This window comes from Salmo salar, chromosome 02, assembly GCF_965601325.2.
Source record: "Salmo salar chromosome 02, fSalSal1, whole genome shotgun sequence".
NCBI lineage: Eukaryota > Metazoa > Chordata > Actinopteri > Salmoniformes > Salmonidae > Salmo > Salmo salar.
Genome location: NC_138292.1, coordinates 35,550,588 through 35,573,252, shown reverse-complemented (window position 1 = coordinate 35,573,252; position 22,665 = coordinate 35,550,588). Strand labels below are relative to the sequence as shown.

The following is a 22,665-nucleotide window of genomic DNA, read 5'->3' as shown; positions in this document are numbered from 1 at the left end:
TTATTACCAATCCCACAAGGTTTTACTCCAAACACCCAGAAAAGGCTTCTCTTCTTGATGTTATCCTCACAAATAATCCTGATAGGTATCAGTCTGGTGTTTTCTGTAATGACCTTAGTGATCACTGTTTTACAGCCTGCGTTCATAATGGGGGCTCAGTGAAACGACCTGTCCCAATTTGTCATAGACGCTTGCTAAAAAACTTTAATGAGCAAGCCTTCCTTCATAAACTGGCCTCTGTAAAATGGTATAGAGTCAGCTTGATCCCCTCTGTCAGGTTCAGCTCCTGGTTTGATCGTGATCTCTCTGTGAGTCTAACCCCAAGAAGTTCAGGAAAACGAGTAAAGACCTGGAGAATAAAACCTCCCCCTCACAGCTGCGCATGTCCCTTAAAGTTGATGATGCGGTTGTTACTGACAAGAAGCACATGGCTGACCTCTTTAATTACCACTTCATTAAGTCAGGATTCCTATTTGACTCAGCCATGCCTCCTTGCCCGTCCAACATTTCCTCATCTCACCCCTTCTAATGCAACTCTCCCCGATGCTTCTCCCTATTTTTTTTTCTCCTGCCTCGCTACAACGTTTCTCCATGCTGCCAGTCACTGAGTCCGAGGTGCTAGAGGAGCTCCTGAAACTTGACCCCAAAAAACCATCTGGGTCAGATGGTTTAGACCCTTTCTTCTTTAAGGTTGCTTCCCCTATCATCGCCAAGCCTTTCTCCGACCTTTTTAACCTCTCTCTCCTTTCTGGGGAGTTTCCCATTGCTTGGAAGGAAGCCACGGTTTGTCCTTTATTAAAGGGTGAGATCAAGCTGATCCTAACTGTTATAGGCCTATTTCTATTTTGCCCTGTTTATCAAAAGTGTTGGAAAAACTTGTAAATAATCAACTGACTGGCTTTCTTGATGTCTATAGTATTCTCTCTGGTATGCAATCTGGTTTCTGCTCAGGTTATGGATGTGTCACTGCAACCTTAAAGGTCCTCAATGATGTCACCATTGCCCTTGATTCTAAGCAATGTTATGCTGCTATTTTTGTTGACTTGGCCAAAGCTTTTGATACGGTTGACCATTCCATTCTTGTTGGCCGGCTAAGGAATATTGGTGTCTCTGAGGGGTCTTTTGGCCTGGTTTGCTAACTACCTCTCTCAAAGAGTGCAGTGTATGAAGTCAGAAAATCTGCTGTCTCAGCCACTGCCTGCCACCAAGGGAGTACCCCCAAGGCACAACCCTAGGCCCCACGCTCTTCTCAATTTACATCAACAACATAGCTCAGGAAGCTCTCTCATCCATTTATATGCAGATGATACTGTCTTATACTCAGCTGGCCCCTCCCCGGATTTTGTGTTAAATGCTCTACAACAAAGCTTTCTTAGTGTCCAAGAAGCTTTCTTTACCCTTAATCTTGTTCTGAACACCACCAAAACAAAGGCCATGTGGTTTGGTAAGAAGAGGGTCCCTCTCCCCACAGGTGTGATTACTACCTCTAAGGGTTTAGAGCTTGGGAGTATGGCTAGACGGTACACTGTCCTTCTCTCAGCAGATATCAAAGCTGCAGGCTAAAGTTAAATCTAGACTTGCTTCCTCTATCTTAATCGTTCCTCCTTCACCCCAGCTGCCAAACTAACCCTGATTCAGATGACCATCCTACCCATGCTAGACTACGGAGACATCATTTATAGATCAGCAGGTAAGGGTGCTCTCGAGCGACTAGATGTTCTTTACCATTCTGCCATCAGATTTGCCACCAATGCTCCTTATAGGACACATCATCACTGCACTCTATACTCCTGTAAACTGGTCATCTCTGTATACCCGTCGCAAGACCCACTGGTTGATGCTTATTTATAAAACCCTCTTAGGCCTCACTCCCCCCTATCTGGGATAAACTCAGCAAAAAAAGAAATGTCCTCTTACTGTCAACTGTGTTTATTTTCAGCAAACTTAACGTGTGTGTGTGTGTGTAAATATTTGTATGAACATAAGATTCAAAAACGGAGACATAAACTGAACAAGTGTGAACATGTGACTAACAGAAATGGAATAATGTGTCCCTGAACAAAGGGGGGGTCAAAAGTAACAGTCAGTATCTGCATTAAGTACTGCAGTGCATCTCCTCCTCATGGACTGCACCATATTTGCCAGTTCTTGCTGTGAGATTTTACCCCACTCTTCCACTAAGGCTGTTCCCGGACATTTCAGGGGAGAATGGCCATAGCCCTCACCCTCCGATCCAACAGTTCCCAGACTTGCTCAATGGGATTGAGATCCGGGCTCTTCGCTGGCCATGGCAGAACACTGACATTCCTGTCTTGCAGGAAATCAAGCACAGAACGAGCAATATGGCTGGTGGCATTGTCATGCTGGAGGGTCATGTCAGAATGAGCAGGAAGGGTACCACATGAGGGAGGAGGATGTCTTCCCTTTAACGCATAGCGTTGAGATTGCCTGCATTGACAACAAGCTCAGTCCGATGATGCTGTGACACACCGCCCCAGACCATGACGGACCTTCCACCTACAAATCGATCCTGCTCCAGAGTACAGGCCTCGGTGTAACACTCATTCCTTGGACGATAAACGCAAATCCGACCATCACCCCTGGTGAGACAAATCCGCGACTCATCAGAGGAGCACTTTTTGCCAGTCCTGTCTAGTCCATCGACAGTGGGTTTGTGCCCGTAGGTGAAGTTGTTGCCGGTGATGTCTGGTGAGGACCTGCCTTACAACAGGCCTACAAGCCCTCAGTCCAGCCTCTCAGACGAACCATCAAACAAGCAAAGCATCAATACAGGATTAAGATTGAATCCTACTACACCGGCTCTGATGCTTGTCGGATGTGGCAGGGCTTGAAAACTATTACGGACTACAAAGGGAAACCGAGATGCGAGCTGCCCAGTGACGTGAGCCTACCAGACGAGCTAAGTGCCTTTTGTGCTTGCTTCGCGACAAGCAACACTGAAGCATGCACAAGAGCACCAGCTGTTCTGGATGACTGTGTGGTAACGCTCTCAGTAGCCGACGTGATCAAAACCTTTTAAACAGGTCAACATTCACAAAGCCGCTGGGCCAGACGGATTACCAGGACATGTACTCAAAGCATGCGTGGACCAACTGTCAATTGTTTTCACTGACATTTTCATCCTCTCCCTGACCGAGTCTGTAATACCTACATGTTTCAAGTAGACCACCATAATCCCTGTGCCCCAGGAAGCGAAGTTAACCGCCCCGTGGCACTCACGTTGGTAGCCATGAAGTGCTTTGAATGGCTGGTCATGGCTCACATCAACAGCATCCTCCTGGACACACTAGACCCACTCCTATTCGCATACCGCCCCAACAGATCCACAGATGACGCAATCTCAATTGCACTCCACACTGCACTTTCTCATTTGGACAAAAGGAACACCTATGTGAGAATGCTGTTCATTGACTACAGCTCAGTGTTCAACACCATAGTGCCCACTAAACACCTCCCTCTGCAACTAGATCCTGGACTTCCTGACGGGCCGCCCCCAAGTAGTAAGGGTAGGCAACAACACATCTCCCATGCTGATCCTCAACACTGAGGCCCCTCAGGGGTGTGTACTTAGTCCCCTCCTGTATTCCCTGTTCACCCACGATTGTGTGGCCAAACACGACTCCAACACCATCATTAAGTTTGCTGACGACACAACAGTGGTAGGTCTGATCACCGACAATGATGAGACCGCTTATAGGGAGGAGGTCAGAGAACTGGCAGTGTGGTGCCAGGACACCAACCTCTCCCTCCAATGTGAGCAAGACAAAGGAGCTGATCGGGGACTACAGGAAAAGGCGGGCTGAACAGGCCCCCATTAACATCGATGGGGCTGTAGTGGAGCGGGTTGAGAGTTTTTCAAGTTCCTAGGTGTCCACATCACAAAACAAACTATCATGGTCCAAACATACCAAGACAGTTGTGAAGAGGGGACGACAAAACCTTTTCCCCCTCAGGAGACTGAAAAGATTTGGCATGGGTCCCCAGATCCTCAAAAGGTTCTACAGCTGCACCATCGAGAGCATCCTGGTATGGCATCACCAACTGGTATGGCAACTGCTCGGCATCTGACTGTAAGGCGCTACAGAGGGTAGTGCGAACAGCCCAGTACATCACAGGGGCCAAGCTTCCTACCATCCAGGACCTATATAATAGGCGGTGTCAGAGGAAAGCCCATAAAATTGTCAGACTCCAGTCACCCAAGTTATACACTTTTCTCTGCTACCGCACGGCAAGCGGTACCAGAGCGCCAAGTCTAGGACCAAAAGGCTCTTCAACAGCTTCTACCCCCATGCCATTAGACTGCTGAACACTTAATAAAATTGCCACCGTACAATTTACATTGACCCCACCCCCCCTTTTGTACACTGCTGCTACTCGCTGTTTGTTTGTTACCTGTGCATAGTCACTTCGCCCCCACCTACATGTACAGATTACCTCAACTAACCTGTACTCCCGCACAATGACTTGGTACCGGTGCCCCCTGTATATAGACTCGTTATTGTTATTCTTATTGTTACTTTTTATTATTACTTTTTATTTTAGTCTACTTGGTAAATATTTTCTTAACTCTTCTTGAACTGCACTGTTGGTTAAGGGCTTCTAAGTAAGCATTTCACGGTAAGGTCTACACTTGTTGTATTCGGCGCATGTGACAAAGTTTGATTTGATTTACTGTTTTATTCACATGTTTTTAAGTACTGATAACAAATCATGCATTCAGATTCTTGCATTCTTGCACACTTTTTTGAAGGTTGTACTGATTATGATGAGCTAATGCTAAGCTAATTGCCAGCTATGTTTTGACTTTTAGAAAGTGTTTTTTTTTTACTCAACTATTTTGATTCACTGGTGAGCTCACCCATGTTGTGATGAATTTTAAATAGTAATTGTTATTAACTAATTCATATTCTGGTTTCTGTCAGGCGAGAGTTAGCTAAATATAACCACTTGTGTTAGATCACTCATTCCTCAGCGCTAGGACTAATGTAGCCTACATTTTTCTGGTTTGGATGAGAATGTGTTATGCTGTCACTACTTCTGTGAATGTCTGAACATGGCATCCCAAAATAAACTGCTCACATTGAGGACATAACATTGTAAAGACTGTGTTTGTGCAAAATGTTTCTGTGAAAAAAGTGTGGCCATCTCAAAAGCTGACTGTTGCATCAATCGTAACTGGACGTTGTAAAGAAGTGTTCTAATCACACTGGTTTGAGTGTACACTGCAGCGATCACTGTAGATTGATCACACCTGTGTGTTTGTATGTATCAAAGGGTTGTAACCGGAACTTTGAAACGCACACAAGATCCAGTAAAAAGAAATTCAGATTGGACTGTGCCTGTATTCTATAGGTTCCCAGAAGTCAGTGGGATGAAACACACCATTTCACCTTCTCCCCTCACTCTTTCTCTCCTGGTGTGTTCCTCTCCTCTCTTTTTAAAATGGTAATGCTGCGGGAACATGTTGGAGCATCCTGGCCGAGAGTTGACTCTACTCCTAAAAGATTTCCTTTATGGGCGCTCACGCAGGGTTTCCAAGGCATCGGCCGCCATTTGCTGAGAATCTGGTCTCTGCTAAATCATTTGAGCGATGGCTCCAGCTTTTCACCACAACACTATGATTATTGTTATTGCAGTAATGAAGTGAAGGCTGAAATGAAAAACATGTGCATAGTGTTGTCCTCTCTGTGCACTCACCCCCATTTAGGAGAATCCAGATAAGCCATGAGTCTTTTTCAGCTGATGCCTATGCAGCTTTCTGCTGGTATTGCCTTGACTAATGCCCAAACCATGACAAATGAATCTAATGCAGTTTTCTATGGAGTAATATAAACAGCTTGAATCCTTGGATGACTCTTCCTTGTGGGTTGTGGATGGACTTTGCCAATAGCCAACTATTTTGAGCTCTATCAAGTCAGGTCCCCTGAGGTAATTGGGTGGTGGCGTAAAATTTGCACACAAACAAAAAAACAGAGTGGAGGGAATAACTAATTTGCATGTAAATACATTCACATGTCTTATACACCCACACACCATCTAAAAAATACTAAGAGAAGCAAAGAATAATTCCAGCATTACAAGAAACACTCACACACTAATGTAGAGGGAGGACAGCTTTTGAGGCTTGTTCTATTTGTGATTCATGCCCATTGAGTGTTTCATTCTCTATTAACCACACACACACACACACACACACACACACACACACACACACACACACACACACACACACACACACACACACACACACACACACACACACAGATGAGGCAATGGCCATTGGCGCTGTTGGCGAGAGTACAGTTGAAACTGCTGGCTGTCTGGCCCATGCACTGTCAGTGACCCTAATTGATATCCTGTAGACTTTTTCTTCAGATAACACTGGTCTGAATTCCCAGACCTTTCCAGGCCTCAGATCTTGGGAAAAAATGCTCAGAGTAAACATTTCACCCTGTGGTTGTTTTCACTGGTTGATGAGTGAGTGAGTGTGCGTGCCGGAGTCCTGCTGGTGGTGCGTGCGTCAATTGATTGCCCTGTGTGTATGTATGTGTGTATGCCGTCTTGGATTCTGCCAAATATCTTGAGTTACAAGCAAATGCAATGTGTTTAAAGACCAGGCCCTTACTTTCTCTTGCTATTCTATCTGTGGTGCTTTTCTCAGCTTTCCTGAAATATTCCTCCACTCCATGAACTGTTTAAAAGGCAGCCAAACACTTCAAAAGATATCCACTTGAAGCATGTCAGCCCCAGGTTGGCAGCTCTCTGAAATGATCTCCTCTTGTCCTAACCCTCTCATTACCCTCTTAAAAACCTCTTCAGCACGAGAGCCTTGCGTGTATCACTAATTTCAGCCATTTTTCAATAATTCATGCGAAGGGTTAAGCAGCACTACTATTAATTTATATGTATTTATTTTCCGGTGGGGCAGTCCATGGGGACGCAGGCTGGTTTGTCATGAAAGGGGCTCTACGTGACGGCTGATTTGTGCCACATATGCTGTTAAACCTCTGCCTGCTCTCCCATGGTGACGCAGCTCCTGCGACGGTGTGTCACCACTACTGTATTTAAACACCACTCCCCTGCGGGCTCCCAGCACAGCACCATGCCTGAGCTTTCTCCCCTCCCTCTCTCCATCTCTCTCTTTTTTATATTCAACAGTCATTACGGGTGCATAAATAAGTAATGCATGATCAATCAGAAAGAACTTGGCCTGGAGGGAAGCTCAGGGACTGTATAATGGAGTTATTTGAATAAGGGGCCTTTGTTTTTTGGGGGCCTCATCAGAAAAGGGCCCCGCTTGTCCCACAATGGATCGGGCTCTTAATTGAACGCCTCCTAATGCAAATTGGTCATAATTTATGGATGGTTTGTGAAGGGACTGACAGAAATCCTTTTCTACTGTAAATTGTGCTCGCAGTCTGACTCCAGAATTCAAGAGGCTGTGTTTATCTGACTCATTCACTGCTGCTCTCTCTGTCGCTCCCTCAGCGACTGTTTTCTTCTCTCCGACTCACTCCTCCAGCCCTTTTCTCTTTATCTCTCTCTTGTTTCCTTTCTCTTCTCCCTCTATCCTCACCTTGGCAGCTGCCCGTTCCCAGCCTCTAAAGCGCTAATTGACTTTTCATCGGTGTGCGCTGTAATTGGGTTTTAATCACCGTTTTACATTATGTGTTGATATTCAAAGCAGCCATGTCAGCCAAGAGAAGGGGCTCTTCACCACGCTGTCATTCACAGAATTTGATGCTTAACCTCTTGGGGCTAGGTGGGACGCTAGCGTGCCACCCGTGGTGCACTCCATCAACAGCAGGTGCATTTCAAGAGCGGCAAATTTGAATCCAAATAAATGTCAAAATTCAAATTTTTCAAAAATACAACTATGTTACACCATTTGAAAGATAAACATCTCCTTAATCTAACCACGTTTTACGATTTCAAAAAGGTTTTACGGCGAAAGCATAAATTTAGAGTATGTTAGGACAGTACATTTACAAGAGTTGTGTGTAATGTTTTGTCAAGTCAAAGACAGGGTCACCAAAACCATAAAACCAGCTAAAATGATGCACTAACCTTTTACAATCTCCATCAGATGACACTCCTAGGACATTATGTTAGACAATGCATGCATTTTTAGTTCTATCAAGTTCATATTTATATACAAAAACAGCGTTTTACTATGGCATTGATGTTGAGGAAATCGTTTCCCTCCAATAACCGGCAGTCAAGTCAGCGTCAGAAATTAAATAATTAAAATTAGAAAACATTGGTAAAATATTATATTGTCATTTAAAGAATTATAGATTTACATCTCTTGAACGCAATCAACTTGCCAGATTTAAAAATAACCTTACTGGGAAATCACACTTTGCAATAATCTGAGCACTGCGCCCAGAAAAATACGCGTTGCGATACAGACTAGACGTCATGTTGGGGAGATCTAAAATCGAAAATACTATGTAAATAATCCATTACCTTTGATTCTCTTCATCAGATGTCACTTCCAGGTATCACAGGTCCATAACGAATGTAGTTTTGTTCAAAAAAGCTCATCATTTATGTCCAAAAATCTCCGTCTCGTTAGCACATGATGTAAGCCAGCCGGACTTCTCGTCATGAACGAGGGGAAAAAATATATTTCCGTTCGTTCAAACATGTCAAACGTTGTATAGCATAAATCATTAGGGCCTTTTTTAACCAGAACATGAATAATATTCAAGGTGGACGAATGCATACTCTTTTATAACGTATTGGAACGAGGGTACCCAACATGAAGTAGCGCGCCAGGTGTCTAATGGGACATCACCGTTCCATGGCTCTTGTTCGGTCAGATCTCCCTCCAGAAGACTCAAAACACTTTGTAAAGGCTGGTGACATCTAGTGGAAGCAATAGGAAGTGCCAAAATATTCCTAAACCCCTGTGTTTTTCAATGGGATAGGTTTAAAGTCAATACAACACATCAGGTATCCACTTCCTGTCAGAAAATGTCTCAGGGTTTTGCCTGCCAAATGAGTTCTGTTATACTCACAGACACCATTCAAACAGTTTTGGAAACTTTAGAGTGTTTTCTATCCATATATAATAAGTATATGCATATTCTAGTTACTGGGTAGGATTAGTAACCAGATTAAATCGGGTACATTTTTTTTATCCAGACGTGCAAATGCTGCCCCCTAGACCCAACAGGTTAAAGCACATTGACGTTTGATTGCATGTTCAACATTAGCGCCTGGTTCTTGAGCGAGCCAAAACACCTGCAGACACTGTTTTTACAGGACCAGCTGAAATAATAGGATCCAGCTGAATCCACCAAGAGCTGGTTGATATTTATCTGAGATAGGGATAACTTTGTAACAGTCATTGGTTCTTGCTCATGACACTTATACCAGCGTGGGCTAGGCAATGACAGCTTCATATAAGCCAATTCGGTTCAAAATTAGAACAAGTTAAATTGCAACCACCAAGGGAAGGGAACAACCATCAAAAAAAAAATGTGTGCACTCTCCGATACAGAAGAACATTGTCCTACATATAGAGTGATTTTCAGTGCCTGTGGGATCTGTTTGGATAGAGTGAAAGACGAGACCAACTTGTAGAGTCAAAAGATTCTGCCTCTGAACAGTCAGCTGGCATATAGATGCATGTGTGCCTGGCTGGAATGGAAAACAGGTCCAATCCCTCGACATCTCCCTGCTTTGAAACCTGAACTCTATAGTCTCTTCTCAGATTATACTGCAAGCACCACAGGAGGCATGGATTAGGATGCATGAGCCTCTCTCTCTCTCCTCTCCCCCTCTCTTGTTCTCTCCCTTTCTCCCTCCCTGTTGACTGAAAGATTGAGTGACGTTTAGCAAGTCTGCAGCCATTGGGAAGGCTTTCAGGGTAGGCCCTCTCTTTTTAGCATGTCCATGACACTCTCCAAACAAATTGTAACTCTGAGATGAAACGCGAGCTGGCAGCCAGCGTGTAACCCATTCAACTCCTCAGAGCTTCAACAGTTTTTTTTTCTTCCTTATAAGACTCGTTCCCTGTCTTTTCAGATTCTCCCTGTGACGTTTAGAATATTAAAGCATTTTTTTCAGTGTGTGTGAATTGCTGAGCTCCCTCTGTTGGGAGGGTTGAGAACATACTCCTGAGTCATTGCTTTGACAGGCGTTTTACCTTTGCACCAGTCCTGTAATCACTTCATGAAAAGCCATTGCAAACAATCTGGAATCTCACCTCTTGGATGAATATGCTAAAATGAATTTGCTCCTCCAAAGTTTGTAAAAAATTTATAATAATGTTTTCCCCACCCAAGCATTAACCATCATGACAGTCTTTTCACCTCTGCAAAGGAATGGTTCATTTTTCAATCTTTTTGGTGCCTGTTTGATTAATTTGGTGGGAATTTAGAGAGAGGCAATTATTATTTCAAGTAATTTTTTTGCATTGCTTAATTATTCAATGAGTACCCCAAGCTACTATTTTGATACTGTATCACTAGACATTACTCAGGAAAAGTAGTGCTATTACAAAGCAATGTCAAGGACAGAACCAGGAAATGAACGCAAATAGCCTACATATCCATGGACTGTGTGGTATTTTGTCATGTATCCTCCGTGACATTGCGAGTTTGGCTAGTTCAGTCGCTACATGTCAGCCCTTAGTGTTTCCCATCCATTAACAATACTCCCTTTTATCTTTGTCTTTGCCCTTCTGATGGTATGAAACCAGCCCGGTAACGAGGCCTGCCATTTAAAAGGCTGCTGCCGGCTGCATTCTTCAAGTGTCGCCTCTCATTACAAACCACTCTGATATTTGTTTCTTCTCTCCTCCTACCTTCTTCCATGGTCTCAGTTTTAAGCACTGTCTGGTCTGCAGGACACCTTATCAGAACCTCCACTTTTAAGTTCAATGCAACAGGACATGTTTTGCTAAGGAGAGAATACTGTACATCAGAAAGGGAAGGACTTATAAAAGTGCTACTGTTGTCCATTCTTACATTCTATCCCTTTTTCCCCCTTTGTTTTGCTAGATCTATCTTGTTTCCGCACAATTGCACAGATTGTAATCTCATTCTGGTTAAAAGCCTAACTTGAAATGAAGCCATGCATCACAAAGTAAACAGAGGAACGGAGAGGGAGAAAGGGAGCGCTGAAAGAGCGAGGCGGAGGGAAAGGCAGGGATGGGGAGCATGAATTGCCGAGGGAAAGGTAAATAAACACTGGCATCAATCAGTTCACAGAAGTCAATCTAACTCGCCACCATCCCCGTTTTCCTCACAAGGATGTGACATTTAAGAGAGCGATGTCCTGTTTTTTAAGGCCCTAATTATACATTCCACGTTGTGCCAAGAGACAGAGGCACCCAGCCTGCAAATCCTTCCCCTGTAGTTGTCCATTTCCCCTAAAAGAGCATTCGGGCAACATCCTGAAAGTACTAACCTTAACTGGCATTCCCTGAATGGCATTAGAAGGGCGATTCTGGTGCCCTCTAGCTGTTTGTGTGTGAAGACCCTTAGCGTGTTTGGCAGTGCCCTCCCGTGTACCCCATTGTGGTCAATCTATTTGCCAGCAGCATCAAGCAGTAGTAACTATGGTGACTGTGCTCTGAACAGCTAGAGGTTTCAGAGCCCCCAGGGAGTACCACTGAGCTATCTGAAACTGGGCGCCTAGCAGCCCTTGTTACCTTGCAAGGACGTTTTTAAAGGGTTATAGAGATGTAAGAAAAAGCATCTACTGACGTCAAAAGAAAATACATTTTCATCTCATATTTGCTAGTCCGGACAAAGAACACTGTCTGCACATTTGCTAGTCCAGTACACTTTCTGCACTGACAAAAGTGCACAATACAGGGCAAATGAGCGGTGTGGTAACGCGTTAATCCTTCTGTGCTATGCTAATTGTGTCTGTCTGTGTTGTCAACAGTGACAGAGGTGAGAGTGCATACATATCTAACCTGCTCACTGGCCAAGCGACACTATAATTATACATACAATGCGATTACCAATAGGTTAAACAAAATGAACATTTCAGATACTCTACTCTCTCCCAACTGTCCTTATATCCCTTTGGCATGAATTTTGCAATAACACAGGGGGGATATGGGAAGCTTTAGCCTGAGAGGTCACTCACGCAGGGTTTGAATTCTGGGCCCGCAACAAAGAAAAGCCATATTCCCTGTCCTCGGGGCTTGATTCAAAATGCTCGGCTTGGGTTATATGGAACAAATAGGCGCCCTCCCTGTGACTGCATGTGCTGTATTCTGCCTCGACTAGCACCTGTCTGCTTATCAGTGCGGCAGGCAGGTATTGAGCTTCTGCAGATGACAGAATTGCCGGGTTCCATCTCTGAGCCTTGAACAAAAGAATGAGACTGGCAGGGAGGTTGAAAAGATGGATGTCACACAGAGGCTGAAAGTAGGACAGCTCTCAGAAGGACAGCGGAGTGACAGCGCCAGGGCAGGGATGATACCAAATGGCAGACGGTTCTTTCTTAATTCGTGGGGAATACTGACCTGAGCACACCTGCACAGACGTTTATTCATCAGTCTCATGCGCTCTGGGGTGTTGCGTCTGCCATGGTTTTCTGTTTTGATAAAGAATTAGCAGAAGTGTTTCTGATGTGGTGCACCTTGAGTAAAAATCTCATCCCTCAAGTTCAGCTGCGCATCCACTTCAAATACAACCTTTCCTCTTGATTAGCAGATCCTGAAATCATTGTTTTCATATCTATAATCGTGGATGAACTCCTATATATAGCGTCTCTGTCTGCTCAGGTCTCTGGACAGTCTGCTGATCAATTCCGCAGCCCATCTGTCGGCCAAGCTTACTCACAGGGCAGCGCAGTTAGGAGACGGACCCTCACGGCAGGAGTCTTCATTAAACCAATCCCTCCCTCCACCTCATCCTCCCACGCTCCCCGGGCCTGGCCAAAGTTAATGAGAAGATGCGAGCCCCTTGAAATCCTCCCCCTCATCCCCAGCCCCTTATCACCGCTACTGCTTTTCTCTCATGGCTGCTTGACTCATGGCTGTAAGGGTAGTGGCTGGTTAACCACCTCCCAGCCTTCTTTAGTTTTGCCTCATTCCTGCTGTTTACTCTGAAGGAGTGGTAAGGAGTGGTAACTGGCTGCAGGGGGTTGTGTGGGGAGAGAGCAGTGTGGATCAGTTGTTTTCACCCAGAGAAATGGATTTGCAGTGATGGATTGCATCAGTTGAGCCCTACAGGACGCTGCCTGTAGCTGAATCATAGCTTTAAACAAGTTACGTGGGCATAGCGGAGCCGTTGTGCTCCGTGCCCAAACTCAAGACCTGGCTCGTCGAGTGTACTGCCAGGGCATGCATGCCAATTACCCCTGCTGACTTGCCAAGAACAATGAAAGAGAGAAAGAAACAAAATAGAGGTATTTTCTCACTTGCTGAGACACACACATTTCTAAAGCACCATTTGTATTCACTACATGAGTCAAAAGAAACAGTCACGCAATGTAATGACGTTTCAAATGACCATGTTTTTTCGTGGTAGGTTATGGACTGCATCCATAGGCTTTGTTTCTTTCACATGTGGCTTGGCCAAACAACATAAGGCTGGCAGTGTATAGTCTGCACTATCCGGGATCCTTGGGATGTCACTACCCCCCCCCCCCCCCCCCCCCCCCATTTGAAGTGAAAATGGCTTAGGGTAGGGGTTATGGTTAGGATTTAGGGTAAGGACGTCCCAAATATCCCAGATGGCACTGACCAGCAGTTTACCCTCAGAGTTAGAGATGAGACTTTCCTCTTTTTGGGCTGGTAGGGTTTTTCTTACCTCACCCTGGATAGCAGGATTCACTGTAGTGTGTGATCACACCATATTACGCTCTATCTGCCGGTGAGTATTTGGATCAGGATTCACTTGCAATTGTGGCAGTCTATTTGGGGAGGGTGACATTTCCGTGTATAGTGTGGCGGTGGTTAAAAGTGGCAGAGTTATTGGCTGATGTTGGGGGGAATGTTCCTTGCAGTCTGGGTGGTACTAAGGGATGAATATGCCTCTATTACAATGACCCCTCATTACAACCCTTGGGCGGTGTAGGCCTGTCTTCATATAGAATGTAGGGACTGCCATAGGAATACATAGAGAGCACAGGATCTGAGTAATCATTTGTTGTTTGTATTGTCTCATCTTTTACTGGACCCAGAAAAATGCATACACTCTGTCTTAAGGGAGGTTGAATGGCAGTAAATAACAAGGTTAAACTCCTTTGATAGCCCCGCCAACCCCTCTCAAACCCGAGCAGGGAGGTTGAGGCAGGGCTGCACGACCCGGGCCCTTGCTTTTGGGTCTGGCGTGAATTAAGACGAATGGAGCCATCCGACTGTCAGATGATGAATTGCAGTCTGCGGGAGAGCCTCTCCTTTATGTAAAAGAGGCACTCGCATACATGACACTTTCATCAATCAGACGGGGCCCACTGTAATTTCATTACAATGGCAGAAAGAGGAGCCAGTGTGCCGATGCAGCAGACAGACTCCTTGACAGACCGCTGTTTTCCTTTTGCTGTTTGGGGACTTAACCCTCTCTGGGTCTATGGCTGTGACTGGGGATGAGACACTTTCAGTTTATTTAGAGGCAAAGGCTATTCATCCCACGATCTCAGTAAGGTTATACATTGTTGCAAAGTTAAAATGTCCACCCGCAATTCAGTTGTATTGCTCCTACAGCAATATCTCAGTCTCAATTAAAGTGACACCTGGGTCTCACATTCACACTTTCCACAAAGCCCAGTACAGCTCCCTGACAGCGGCCCCCCATGCTTACTCAACCCTTCACAGGCTCCAGAGATGAGTTTGGCACAGAGCGCTGCCCAAAATGGAATTCCTGTGCGTTCCGGATGCGTTACATTGAGACGATATTGAAATGGCAGCAGAGGAGGTGGAACGAGCCGTGAGTGAACAGCGGAACAAGGCTAGTGTAATCTCCAGGTGAGGGAGTGCAAAAAGTAGAGAGCGCGTGTGATTCCTCCCACCTAGTTTTTCTCTCCCTCTACCACGCTTTCCAATTTCCTCTTTTTATACTGTTTCTCTCTCTCTCTCTCTACGTGGGGTCATTCAGTCGCGGCGGCGCTCACAGCTGGGGATGCGGAGCACTCCAGCTGTTTTGGCAGATAAGCCGCTGCCTGCCCGCCTGGCTTCCTGCCGCTCGTCAGTCGAACGGGACTCGCACTGTCACCGTTATTCACGCAGGACGGGCAGGTTTCTACTGCGAACGAGCCCCCGTCGCCAACCATCGCCTAATCCCCTGTCCCAGAGAGAGATGGCGAGAGACCAAATCAACAGAGCAGCTCCTTCTCCTGCTACACAGATAGTGACGGTAATGGAAATAATGAACTGAAAATAGAAAACCCTTGTCCACATGGCTGAAGATCCTATGCATCACAGCGATGGTATGTTCGAAGTAGCTTGTGTTGCTAAGATGGTCTTTAAACAATAGGACAGAACTTTCTGAATGATAATAATTCAGTCATTTATTTGGACTTGCTCGTACAAGTGTTGCTGTAAACTGTCAAACCAAAAGTTTGTTGCCAAAAAGCCTGTTGACAAAACTTTTCCAAAAGTTTGGCGCTGAGAAAGGGTGATGCTGAAACGCTGTAGTTCTATAATTTTCACAAATTCTGTCCTATTGTTTATTTTTTTCCCTTGTATGTTTTCATAAAGATTCAGTATCCCATAGACCAGAAAGTGGCTTGCAATTTCACACTGTCATAATATGGAATGTTGCCATTCACCCCATAAATGAATGATGTGTGTTCCTATTGCAGTCAAAGGGACATGATATGAGTACTCAAACAGTGTGCGCTGCATTCAGACATTCTCTCACACCCCCTTGTGTATGGAGGCTTTCAGCTCCATTTATTACAGTTAATTGATTTGTTATTCCACTAATTATTGCGATATATCTCATTGTCACCCATGATCATTTTATCAACTCTGAAAGGAGTGACAGCTGACAGTACTTAGACGTACAGTCCCGTAGGCGCTCGCAGCCCAAGGTCCCTGACGTACCCTGATGTGAATGGAGAATCAGGGTTAGCAGCTCCATCCAACTGGAAGGTGGCGATTTTACAGCCAAGGGCAGAGGGCTTAGATTATATTTCTGTATCTGGAGCAGGGAACTGATTGCCTGATGAAAGCCCATGCAAAAGGTCAATAAACAGCGGCCCAGTTATTGTGTGGCAGATTGGAAAGGAAATTGTTTTGCTGTGCTGGGAGGTGTGGTCTGTGTGCGAGTGTGTGCAGCCTGGTGCCTGGATCTTTCCGCTGTGGGTTTCTCTTGGCAGCGAGTCTTCCAGCTGACCTGTCAGTGTTACTCAGTCTGTGGGACTGTGAAATGGCCCACCACGGGGCACGCTCGGGGCCCCACAACCTCTTTTTAGCTTTCTACTTTTATTTTGTCTTTAGCTTGCTCCCTCTCTTGCACTCTTGTTTCTCTGTCCCCCTTTCTCTTCACGGGAGGTTTAGTGTTTCCTGTTGGGATCCCGTTTGCCTGGCTTGAATATGAATCAGTCGAAAGAGAGAGACACATTTTTCATAAAGCGCTGGGAGCACGCCAAGAATCGGAACAGCGATCTCAACAGACCATCTTGCTTTCAGTTTTTTTTGGCTCTGTCTGCTGTTGAAGTATCAGGTACGGGGTGAGTTTGCCAAGTCGCTTTTTTCTTTGTATGTGGGTTAGTTTGTGTTGGAGTACAGTCTTGCTGCAAATATGTTCCTCCCATGTGCAATACAACCACCTTTTTGTGTACAGTATATCTATATCTATGCCTGTGTTGTCGTATGTTTGATCATTATGAGTGGGTGTGTGTTTGTGCAGTGCTGGCCAGCGGGACTGCAGTATTTTTCCTCTGGTGGAGCGATGGAAAGAGGCTGGTCCTTCTGGCACTCACATCAGTGGGGCCGACATTGGCAGCCCCAAACCCTGAGGAACATTAGCAGACCAGAGTAGTCCTGTAGCGGGCCTGCCTGGCGGCCCGTGTCCCACTGGTTTCCATGAGTCTCCTTCCAAAACACTGGCTCGTGCCAGGCTACGACATGTCAGTGTGTATGGGCACCCCTTGGCCCCTGGCCCTCACTGCCTCCATTCATCCAAACAGCATGTTGACATACGGTAGTGCGGTCATTTATGTGCACCCTCCAATGGTTCAAGGGTCAGAGGTTTTTTTGTATTTTCTGAATCTTTTCATGAGTAATGGTTTATAGTAACTCAGTGTCTGTCAAAAATGAATTTATTTCAGAGTTGAAACATGAGGCATCTCCATATCCAAGGCTGGGGAATTGTAATTTTTGTGAAAGGTTAGCATTTTAGTGTCTTCCCAACCAACTCATGTCCTTTTCCAAATGGATGTGTAACAATTTGTGTTGATTTGATTTTGAGTAGGAATTTCACTGCTCAGCAAGTCCTCTCTTTCTTTTAACTGTTTCTCTACTGGGTGAGAGGTTAGCTTGCCTGCGTTAATTAACCAAGCTCGGTAAAGAGACATTTTGTTTTTCTGAATGTCAGCATGTGTTTTCTCTTTGTTTGAGCAGCTGCTTTTGTTGAGGAAAAAAATCTCTTGTTTTTTGTTCAAATATATATATAATGAGTCTGTTATGGGGAGAGAAACATGAGCTAATTCTAACCTGCTGCCAGAACTGGAAGTCTGTATGCTATAGTAACTGTTAAATTAGCAGTACATTAAGCACCAATGGATATTTGAAGGGATGAAGAGTATGAAATAGCCTAATAACTTTTTGGGACTGTAGATGAAGTTACACACACCCTTGGGTTTAGTAGAACTTCCCATTCTAAAAGTATTTTAAAAGACAAATAGGTTGAGTAAATACTGAGAAAGTCCATACTAGTTATTCCTGTTTGACCTTTTTTAAAGTCATGTTTTATTCACAAGGTGAAGGCAGTTAGAAGTAAGAATCACTTAAGCAATGAATATACAAAAAGCTAGTCTGAAAAATGGTCTGTCATGCATATGAAATGCTTAAGAGAAGTGGAGTTAAAAAGTAGAGCGTTAACCTGAGGTATGAGGACGTTTTCTGTTACCTAGAGGTTGAGAATGCTGAAAAGCTCAACCTGTAAATGTTTCTCTGAACCGTAATACCAACACATCACACGCATTTCGTTCTACATACATTTAAAGACATTTCTTTAGTCATGGCAGACTGCCTACATCACAAGGAAACAACTTTTCAGTTTGTCTGAATTTGAGGTTTTGTTTTGGAGTGTTGTTACATGGGCATGGGCATGGAGCAGAACGCTCCCCCACAGGAAATGTCAGGAAATTGTCTTCTCAAGTCATGTACTAGACTGATGAACCTAAGAGGGCTTGAAGCAAAACCAGAAAGTCAACCACTTCTAACCAAAAACCATAATTACAAGCCAATGCTCTCTTCCGTTTGATGTATGACTTTAGGGAAGTTGGTTGGATACCGCCCTATAGCGATACTTGTGCGGTGAGCTTACTGGTGTAAACTGGCTGTAGTGAGTCACCCAATTGGGGACGAGATCATTTTTGTTGCTCAGGGTGAGTTCGTTCCACCCAATAAATAGGGCTGTTAAATCCTCCCATATAAAACACCCCATCTATTGTCATTGATATTACCAGGTTGCTGGCTTTGAGATCGGAGGCAAAGCGTGACCTTTTCCTTGAGGAGCATTTTATATGTTCCCCTTATAATCATCACCTGCGTGGAAGTAACCAAATCAAATGTTATTTGTCACATGCGCCGAATACAACAGTAAAATGTTTACTTACAAGCCCTTAAACAACAATGTTTTAAGAAAAACAAGTGTTAAGTAAAAAATTTAAAATAAAAGTAACAAATAATTACAGAGCAGCAGTAAAATGACAATAGCGAGGCTGTACACAGGGGGTACCGGTACAGAGTCAATGTGCGGGGGAACCGGTTAGTCGAGGTAATATGTACATGTAGGTACAGTTAAAGTGACTATGCATAGATAATAAACAGAGTAGCAGCAGTGTAAAAGAGGGGTCTGGGTAGCCCTTTGATTAGCTGTTCAGTCTTATGGCTTGGGGGTAGACGCTGTTAAGAAGCCAATCTACACGCGTAGTTATGCAGCCAGGGTATGCATGCTCCATTCCTGGTTTCCAGTCAGAGATTTAGGGATTTCAGACAATATGAAATCTCATCTGCCTCCTGGACCCCCATGATTACCAAAGAGCCTGGTGGGGAGGGAATGACCGAATGGGAGTTTAGAGCACGGTGGTAGAAAGGACAGCGTTGACAAGGCAACTAGAGCTCATTATTTCTCCATCTATGCAGGGGCACGGTGCTCCGTTGATGGGCACCAGAAGAGAGGATGGAAGGATGGATGAGGTTACGCCCACGTCTAAAGGGCATCCAGGATATGACACGACTGGACTGTAATCCAGGATTACCTGTCCGATTCTGTCGTCTGTGTCAACGATCCACGTCAGCAGAGATAACGACACCGGCCAAGACTTTGACTCACTGTGTGAGTGTTTGTCTCGGTGTTATGGCTCTGCAACATCAGCACAGTAGCGGTAGTTGGTTGTGAGTTGCCCAGCCTGCACAGTGCCAAGGTTCCCACAGTGGGTCTGGGAGGATGTGTGGTATTGACACAGGTGAGGGGGCTGCTGTCTGGATGTCTGCTGGCAGAGAGACTGGGGGTGTCTGGTTCTGAAGCACGGCAGGGTGTGATAAAGATCTACACTGAAGCTCTGTGTGTGAGAGAGGTCCTCTGAGACTTGTCTCTTGTGGTTCAGAACTACAGGTCACATTACAGTGGAATGGATTACAAGAAAACCCCAAGAACAGCCCTGACTCTTGTCTTTGTATTATCCACTTCCTCAACGGTATTGCTACAGAATAACAACTGCTATTTAAATATCATGTCTTCAGTAATGTCTTTCCACAGCAAGGCTCGGTTTGGAGGTTATGTTCCTCCTGCAATGTTAACAGAGGGGCATTTAATGTGTACACACGGATTGGGGAGAAAAGGGTATTTGGGAGTTCTCTCCTTTCGGAATTTGCATTATTTTGGTTGAGAGTACTGAGGCAGGCAGCGAAAGCTGAATTTTTCATTTGATTGGTACATGCATCGCTCAGTGAGTTTAAACAGTCAACGGCTTTTCCTCTAAAATTAGACACTGTCTAATAGATTTCTCTACCAAAGTTTGTTCAACTCAAAATGTCACTTTATCAGCTTGAGCGACTTGTACTCAGTGAGGGGTTGGTAAATGTACAGTAAGCTTCATTTGCCCCAATGAGCGATGGATCTAGTGTCTTGACAAAGATTCAGTGAGTCTACAGTAAAGTATTTCTGTGAACTTTAAAGAGAGAGCTTCCATAGATTGAAAGAGCACAGAATAGCTGTGAATTTGTTACCAAAATCATTGTCTCCTTCTCAAAATGTTAATGTTTTTATAATAGGCCTGCTGGTCCTTCAGGTTCGATAAGCTAGACCTGTGGATGGCTTATAATTGCCTGTTCATTTAGTTTTATTACGTCCCTGGGCCAATGTTCTCTCTCCATTTTGGATGTGCTATGTTGTAATTTCTCTGTGTGACTGTGCTATAATTGTCGAGAGAGCCTAAGATGGCTATCTTAGACCGTACATTGCTACAGTTTGTCAGAATCCATGTTTACGTTGACATTTTCCAATCAAATGTTGTCAAAATTACTAAAAGGAAACAAATGCATGCATGGACCCACGCAAGCAGGCAGGCAGCCAGGCAAAAACCAACCATACTGTGTGCATTTCTGCACATACAAACACACAGACATGCACTGAAGTGTGCTTCTTAACTACAGCCATCACGCTAGCATTCATGACCCTCCCCCTCAGTCCGCAGGTCATACATTTACACGGCATGTAGCATCTGTGTGTGTTTGTGTGTGTACAGGATGTAGGCTTTTCCAATGGAGGATGGTTGGAGAAGAGGGGGTCTCCCCTGTATAATGTGGTCTTTAATAAAGACACAAGTTACCAGGTTGGAAGTGTCAGTGTGTTGCAGTATGCAGTCTATCAGCGTGATTTATGACTGTGCTGCGAGGCTATTAGATTATGGGCTCCAGGTCTGCCCCGTATGGGTGATAAGAACAGCCTACCGCCATGCTAAAACTCCCTGTTCACACGCCTCATTTCAGGGGGACATTGCTGTTTTTTTCACAAGGTGCCATCTGAAGGAAATTATATCTAAGCACATTGCCTGTGTTGTGGGTGTATCAGAGTTCCAATTGAATGGTTTATCCTTTAAAAGTTTGGGAGTCTCGCTTAGAAAGGGGATGTAATGAATGATCATCATCAGCAGCAGCAGTAGTATTTAAACATCACTGTCTCATTTTCACCTCTTGGGTTGCTGGCTCCTATAAGTGGACCATTATTAAAATGACTAAATCCACTTACATGCAATTCTGTCTAATTTAGACAAACCATTCTTACCTTAGAAGCAGAACAACAACCACATCTGCAACTCTGCAGTTTCTCCATTTCACCATGGGCCTGAAAAGGGGATGTGGGGGGAGAGGGGTTAGATCGAGAGGACCGAGCGCTGGGGTCAGAGTTTGCGCTGCAGCACGCCGCGGCTGAAAGGCCAGTTGTCAACGGCCGGTGAAAGAAAACAATGGGGCATCGGCTGGAGCGCCTGGGGGAAAAGGACGAGTCAGGGTCGCTTTCAATTAGCGCAGCGGGCCATCTCTGCAACTAGCCACAGGGGCCGGGAGGAGGTGGCGGGAGCGGCTGAGGAGCGGAGTGGGTGGAGGGGATGGGGGAGCAGGTGCAGCACAGCGCGCGAGAGAGAAAGACACAGAGCGAGAAAGAGAGTCGTGCTTGTCCCCGACTGCCCAAGGAAGAACGCTTTTGCATGCCTGGAAGGAAAGAGAGAGAGTGTGTGTGTGTGTGTGTGTGTGTGTGTGTGTGTGTGTGTGTGTGTGTGTGTGTGTGTGTGTGTGTGTGTGTGTGTGTGTGTGTGTGTGTGTGTGTGTGTGTGTGTGTGTGTGTGTGCACGCGCTTCGAGAGTGAAATGAAGAGATTAGTGTTTAGATAGGCTTACTGTTTGAAACCATGATGGAATCCTGACAACACCTCATTGGGAAGAAAGCGGAATGACATCTCATACTGTCAAAAATCCTGATAAGGGATGAGGATCTTCAAATGATTCATAAGACAGAGAGGATCAGACCAAGGACCTCCTCTATAAATCCCATTACAGTGGTGTATCACTCTGACATTCTATACTGGGGAAAGGATGATGCAGTCCGGCTGTACTGTATTCAGGAATAATGAGTTGCCTTTGTACATTGTATTTTCACTTCAAAATAACCTGATGAGTTTGTAAGTAGGACATTACAGTGTGTTGTTTCACACACTGTACACACACTCCTGAGGTTTCTGTGCCCCAGCTGGCAGGATATGACTTGCTATGCTTTAATGTGGACACGCGCACACACACACACAATGATGTGTGTCAGATCCATGCATAAATGGATTCGTTTCTATTGTGGGTGTTGGCGTGTTGTAATAGGTTTGGTCATACCAGCCAAAATATACAGTATACACACAAATACACACACTAGTTATTCCAACCATGATCTATGCCTAATCACCAGTTACCAAGGGCAACACATATAAGCACAGCATTAGATGCATTAAT

At 44.9% G+C, this 22,665-nt stretch overlaps 1 protein-coding gene across 6 annotated transcripts in view; it reads left to right on the top strand.

Moving 5' to 3' along the window:
- The window catches only part of LOC106580978 (semaphorin-6D), a 156,117-nt gene that overhangs the window by 38,217 nt on the left and 95,235 nt on the right, over positions 1-22,665 (top strand). Inside the window, exon 1 of one of the 6 annotated variants that reach the window (XM_014162611.3) lies at positions 16,328-16,671. The exons of the other annotated variants lie outside the window; for them this stretch is intronic. The gene's annotated coding sequence lies outside the window, so the exon portion shown is untranslated. Of the gene's footprint in view, positions 1-16,327; positions 16,672-22,665 lie in introns of those variants that run through there. 6 annotated transcript variants of the gene reach the window in all.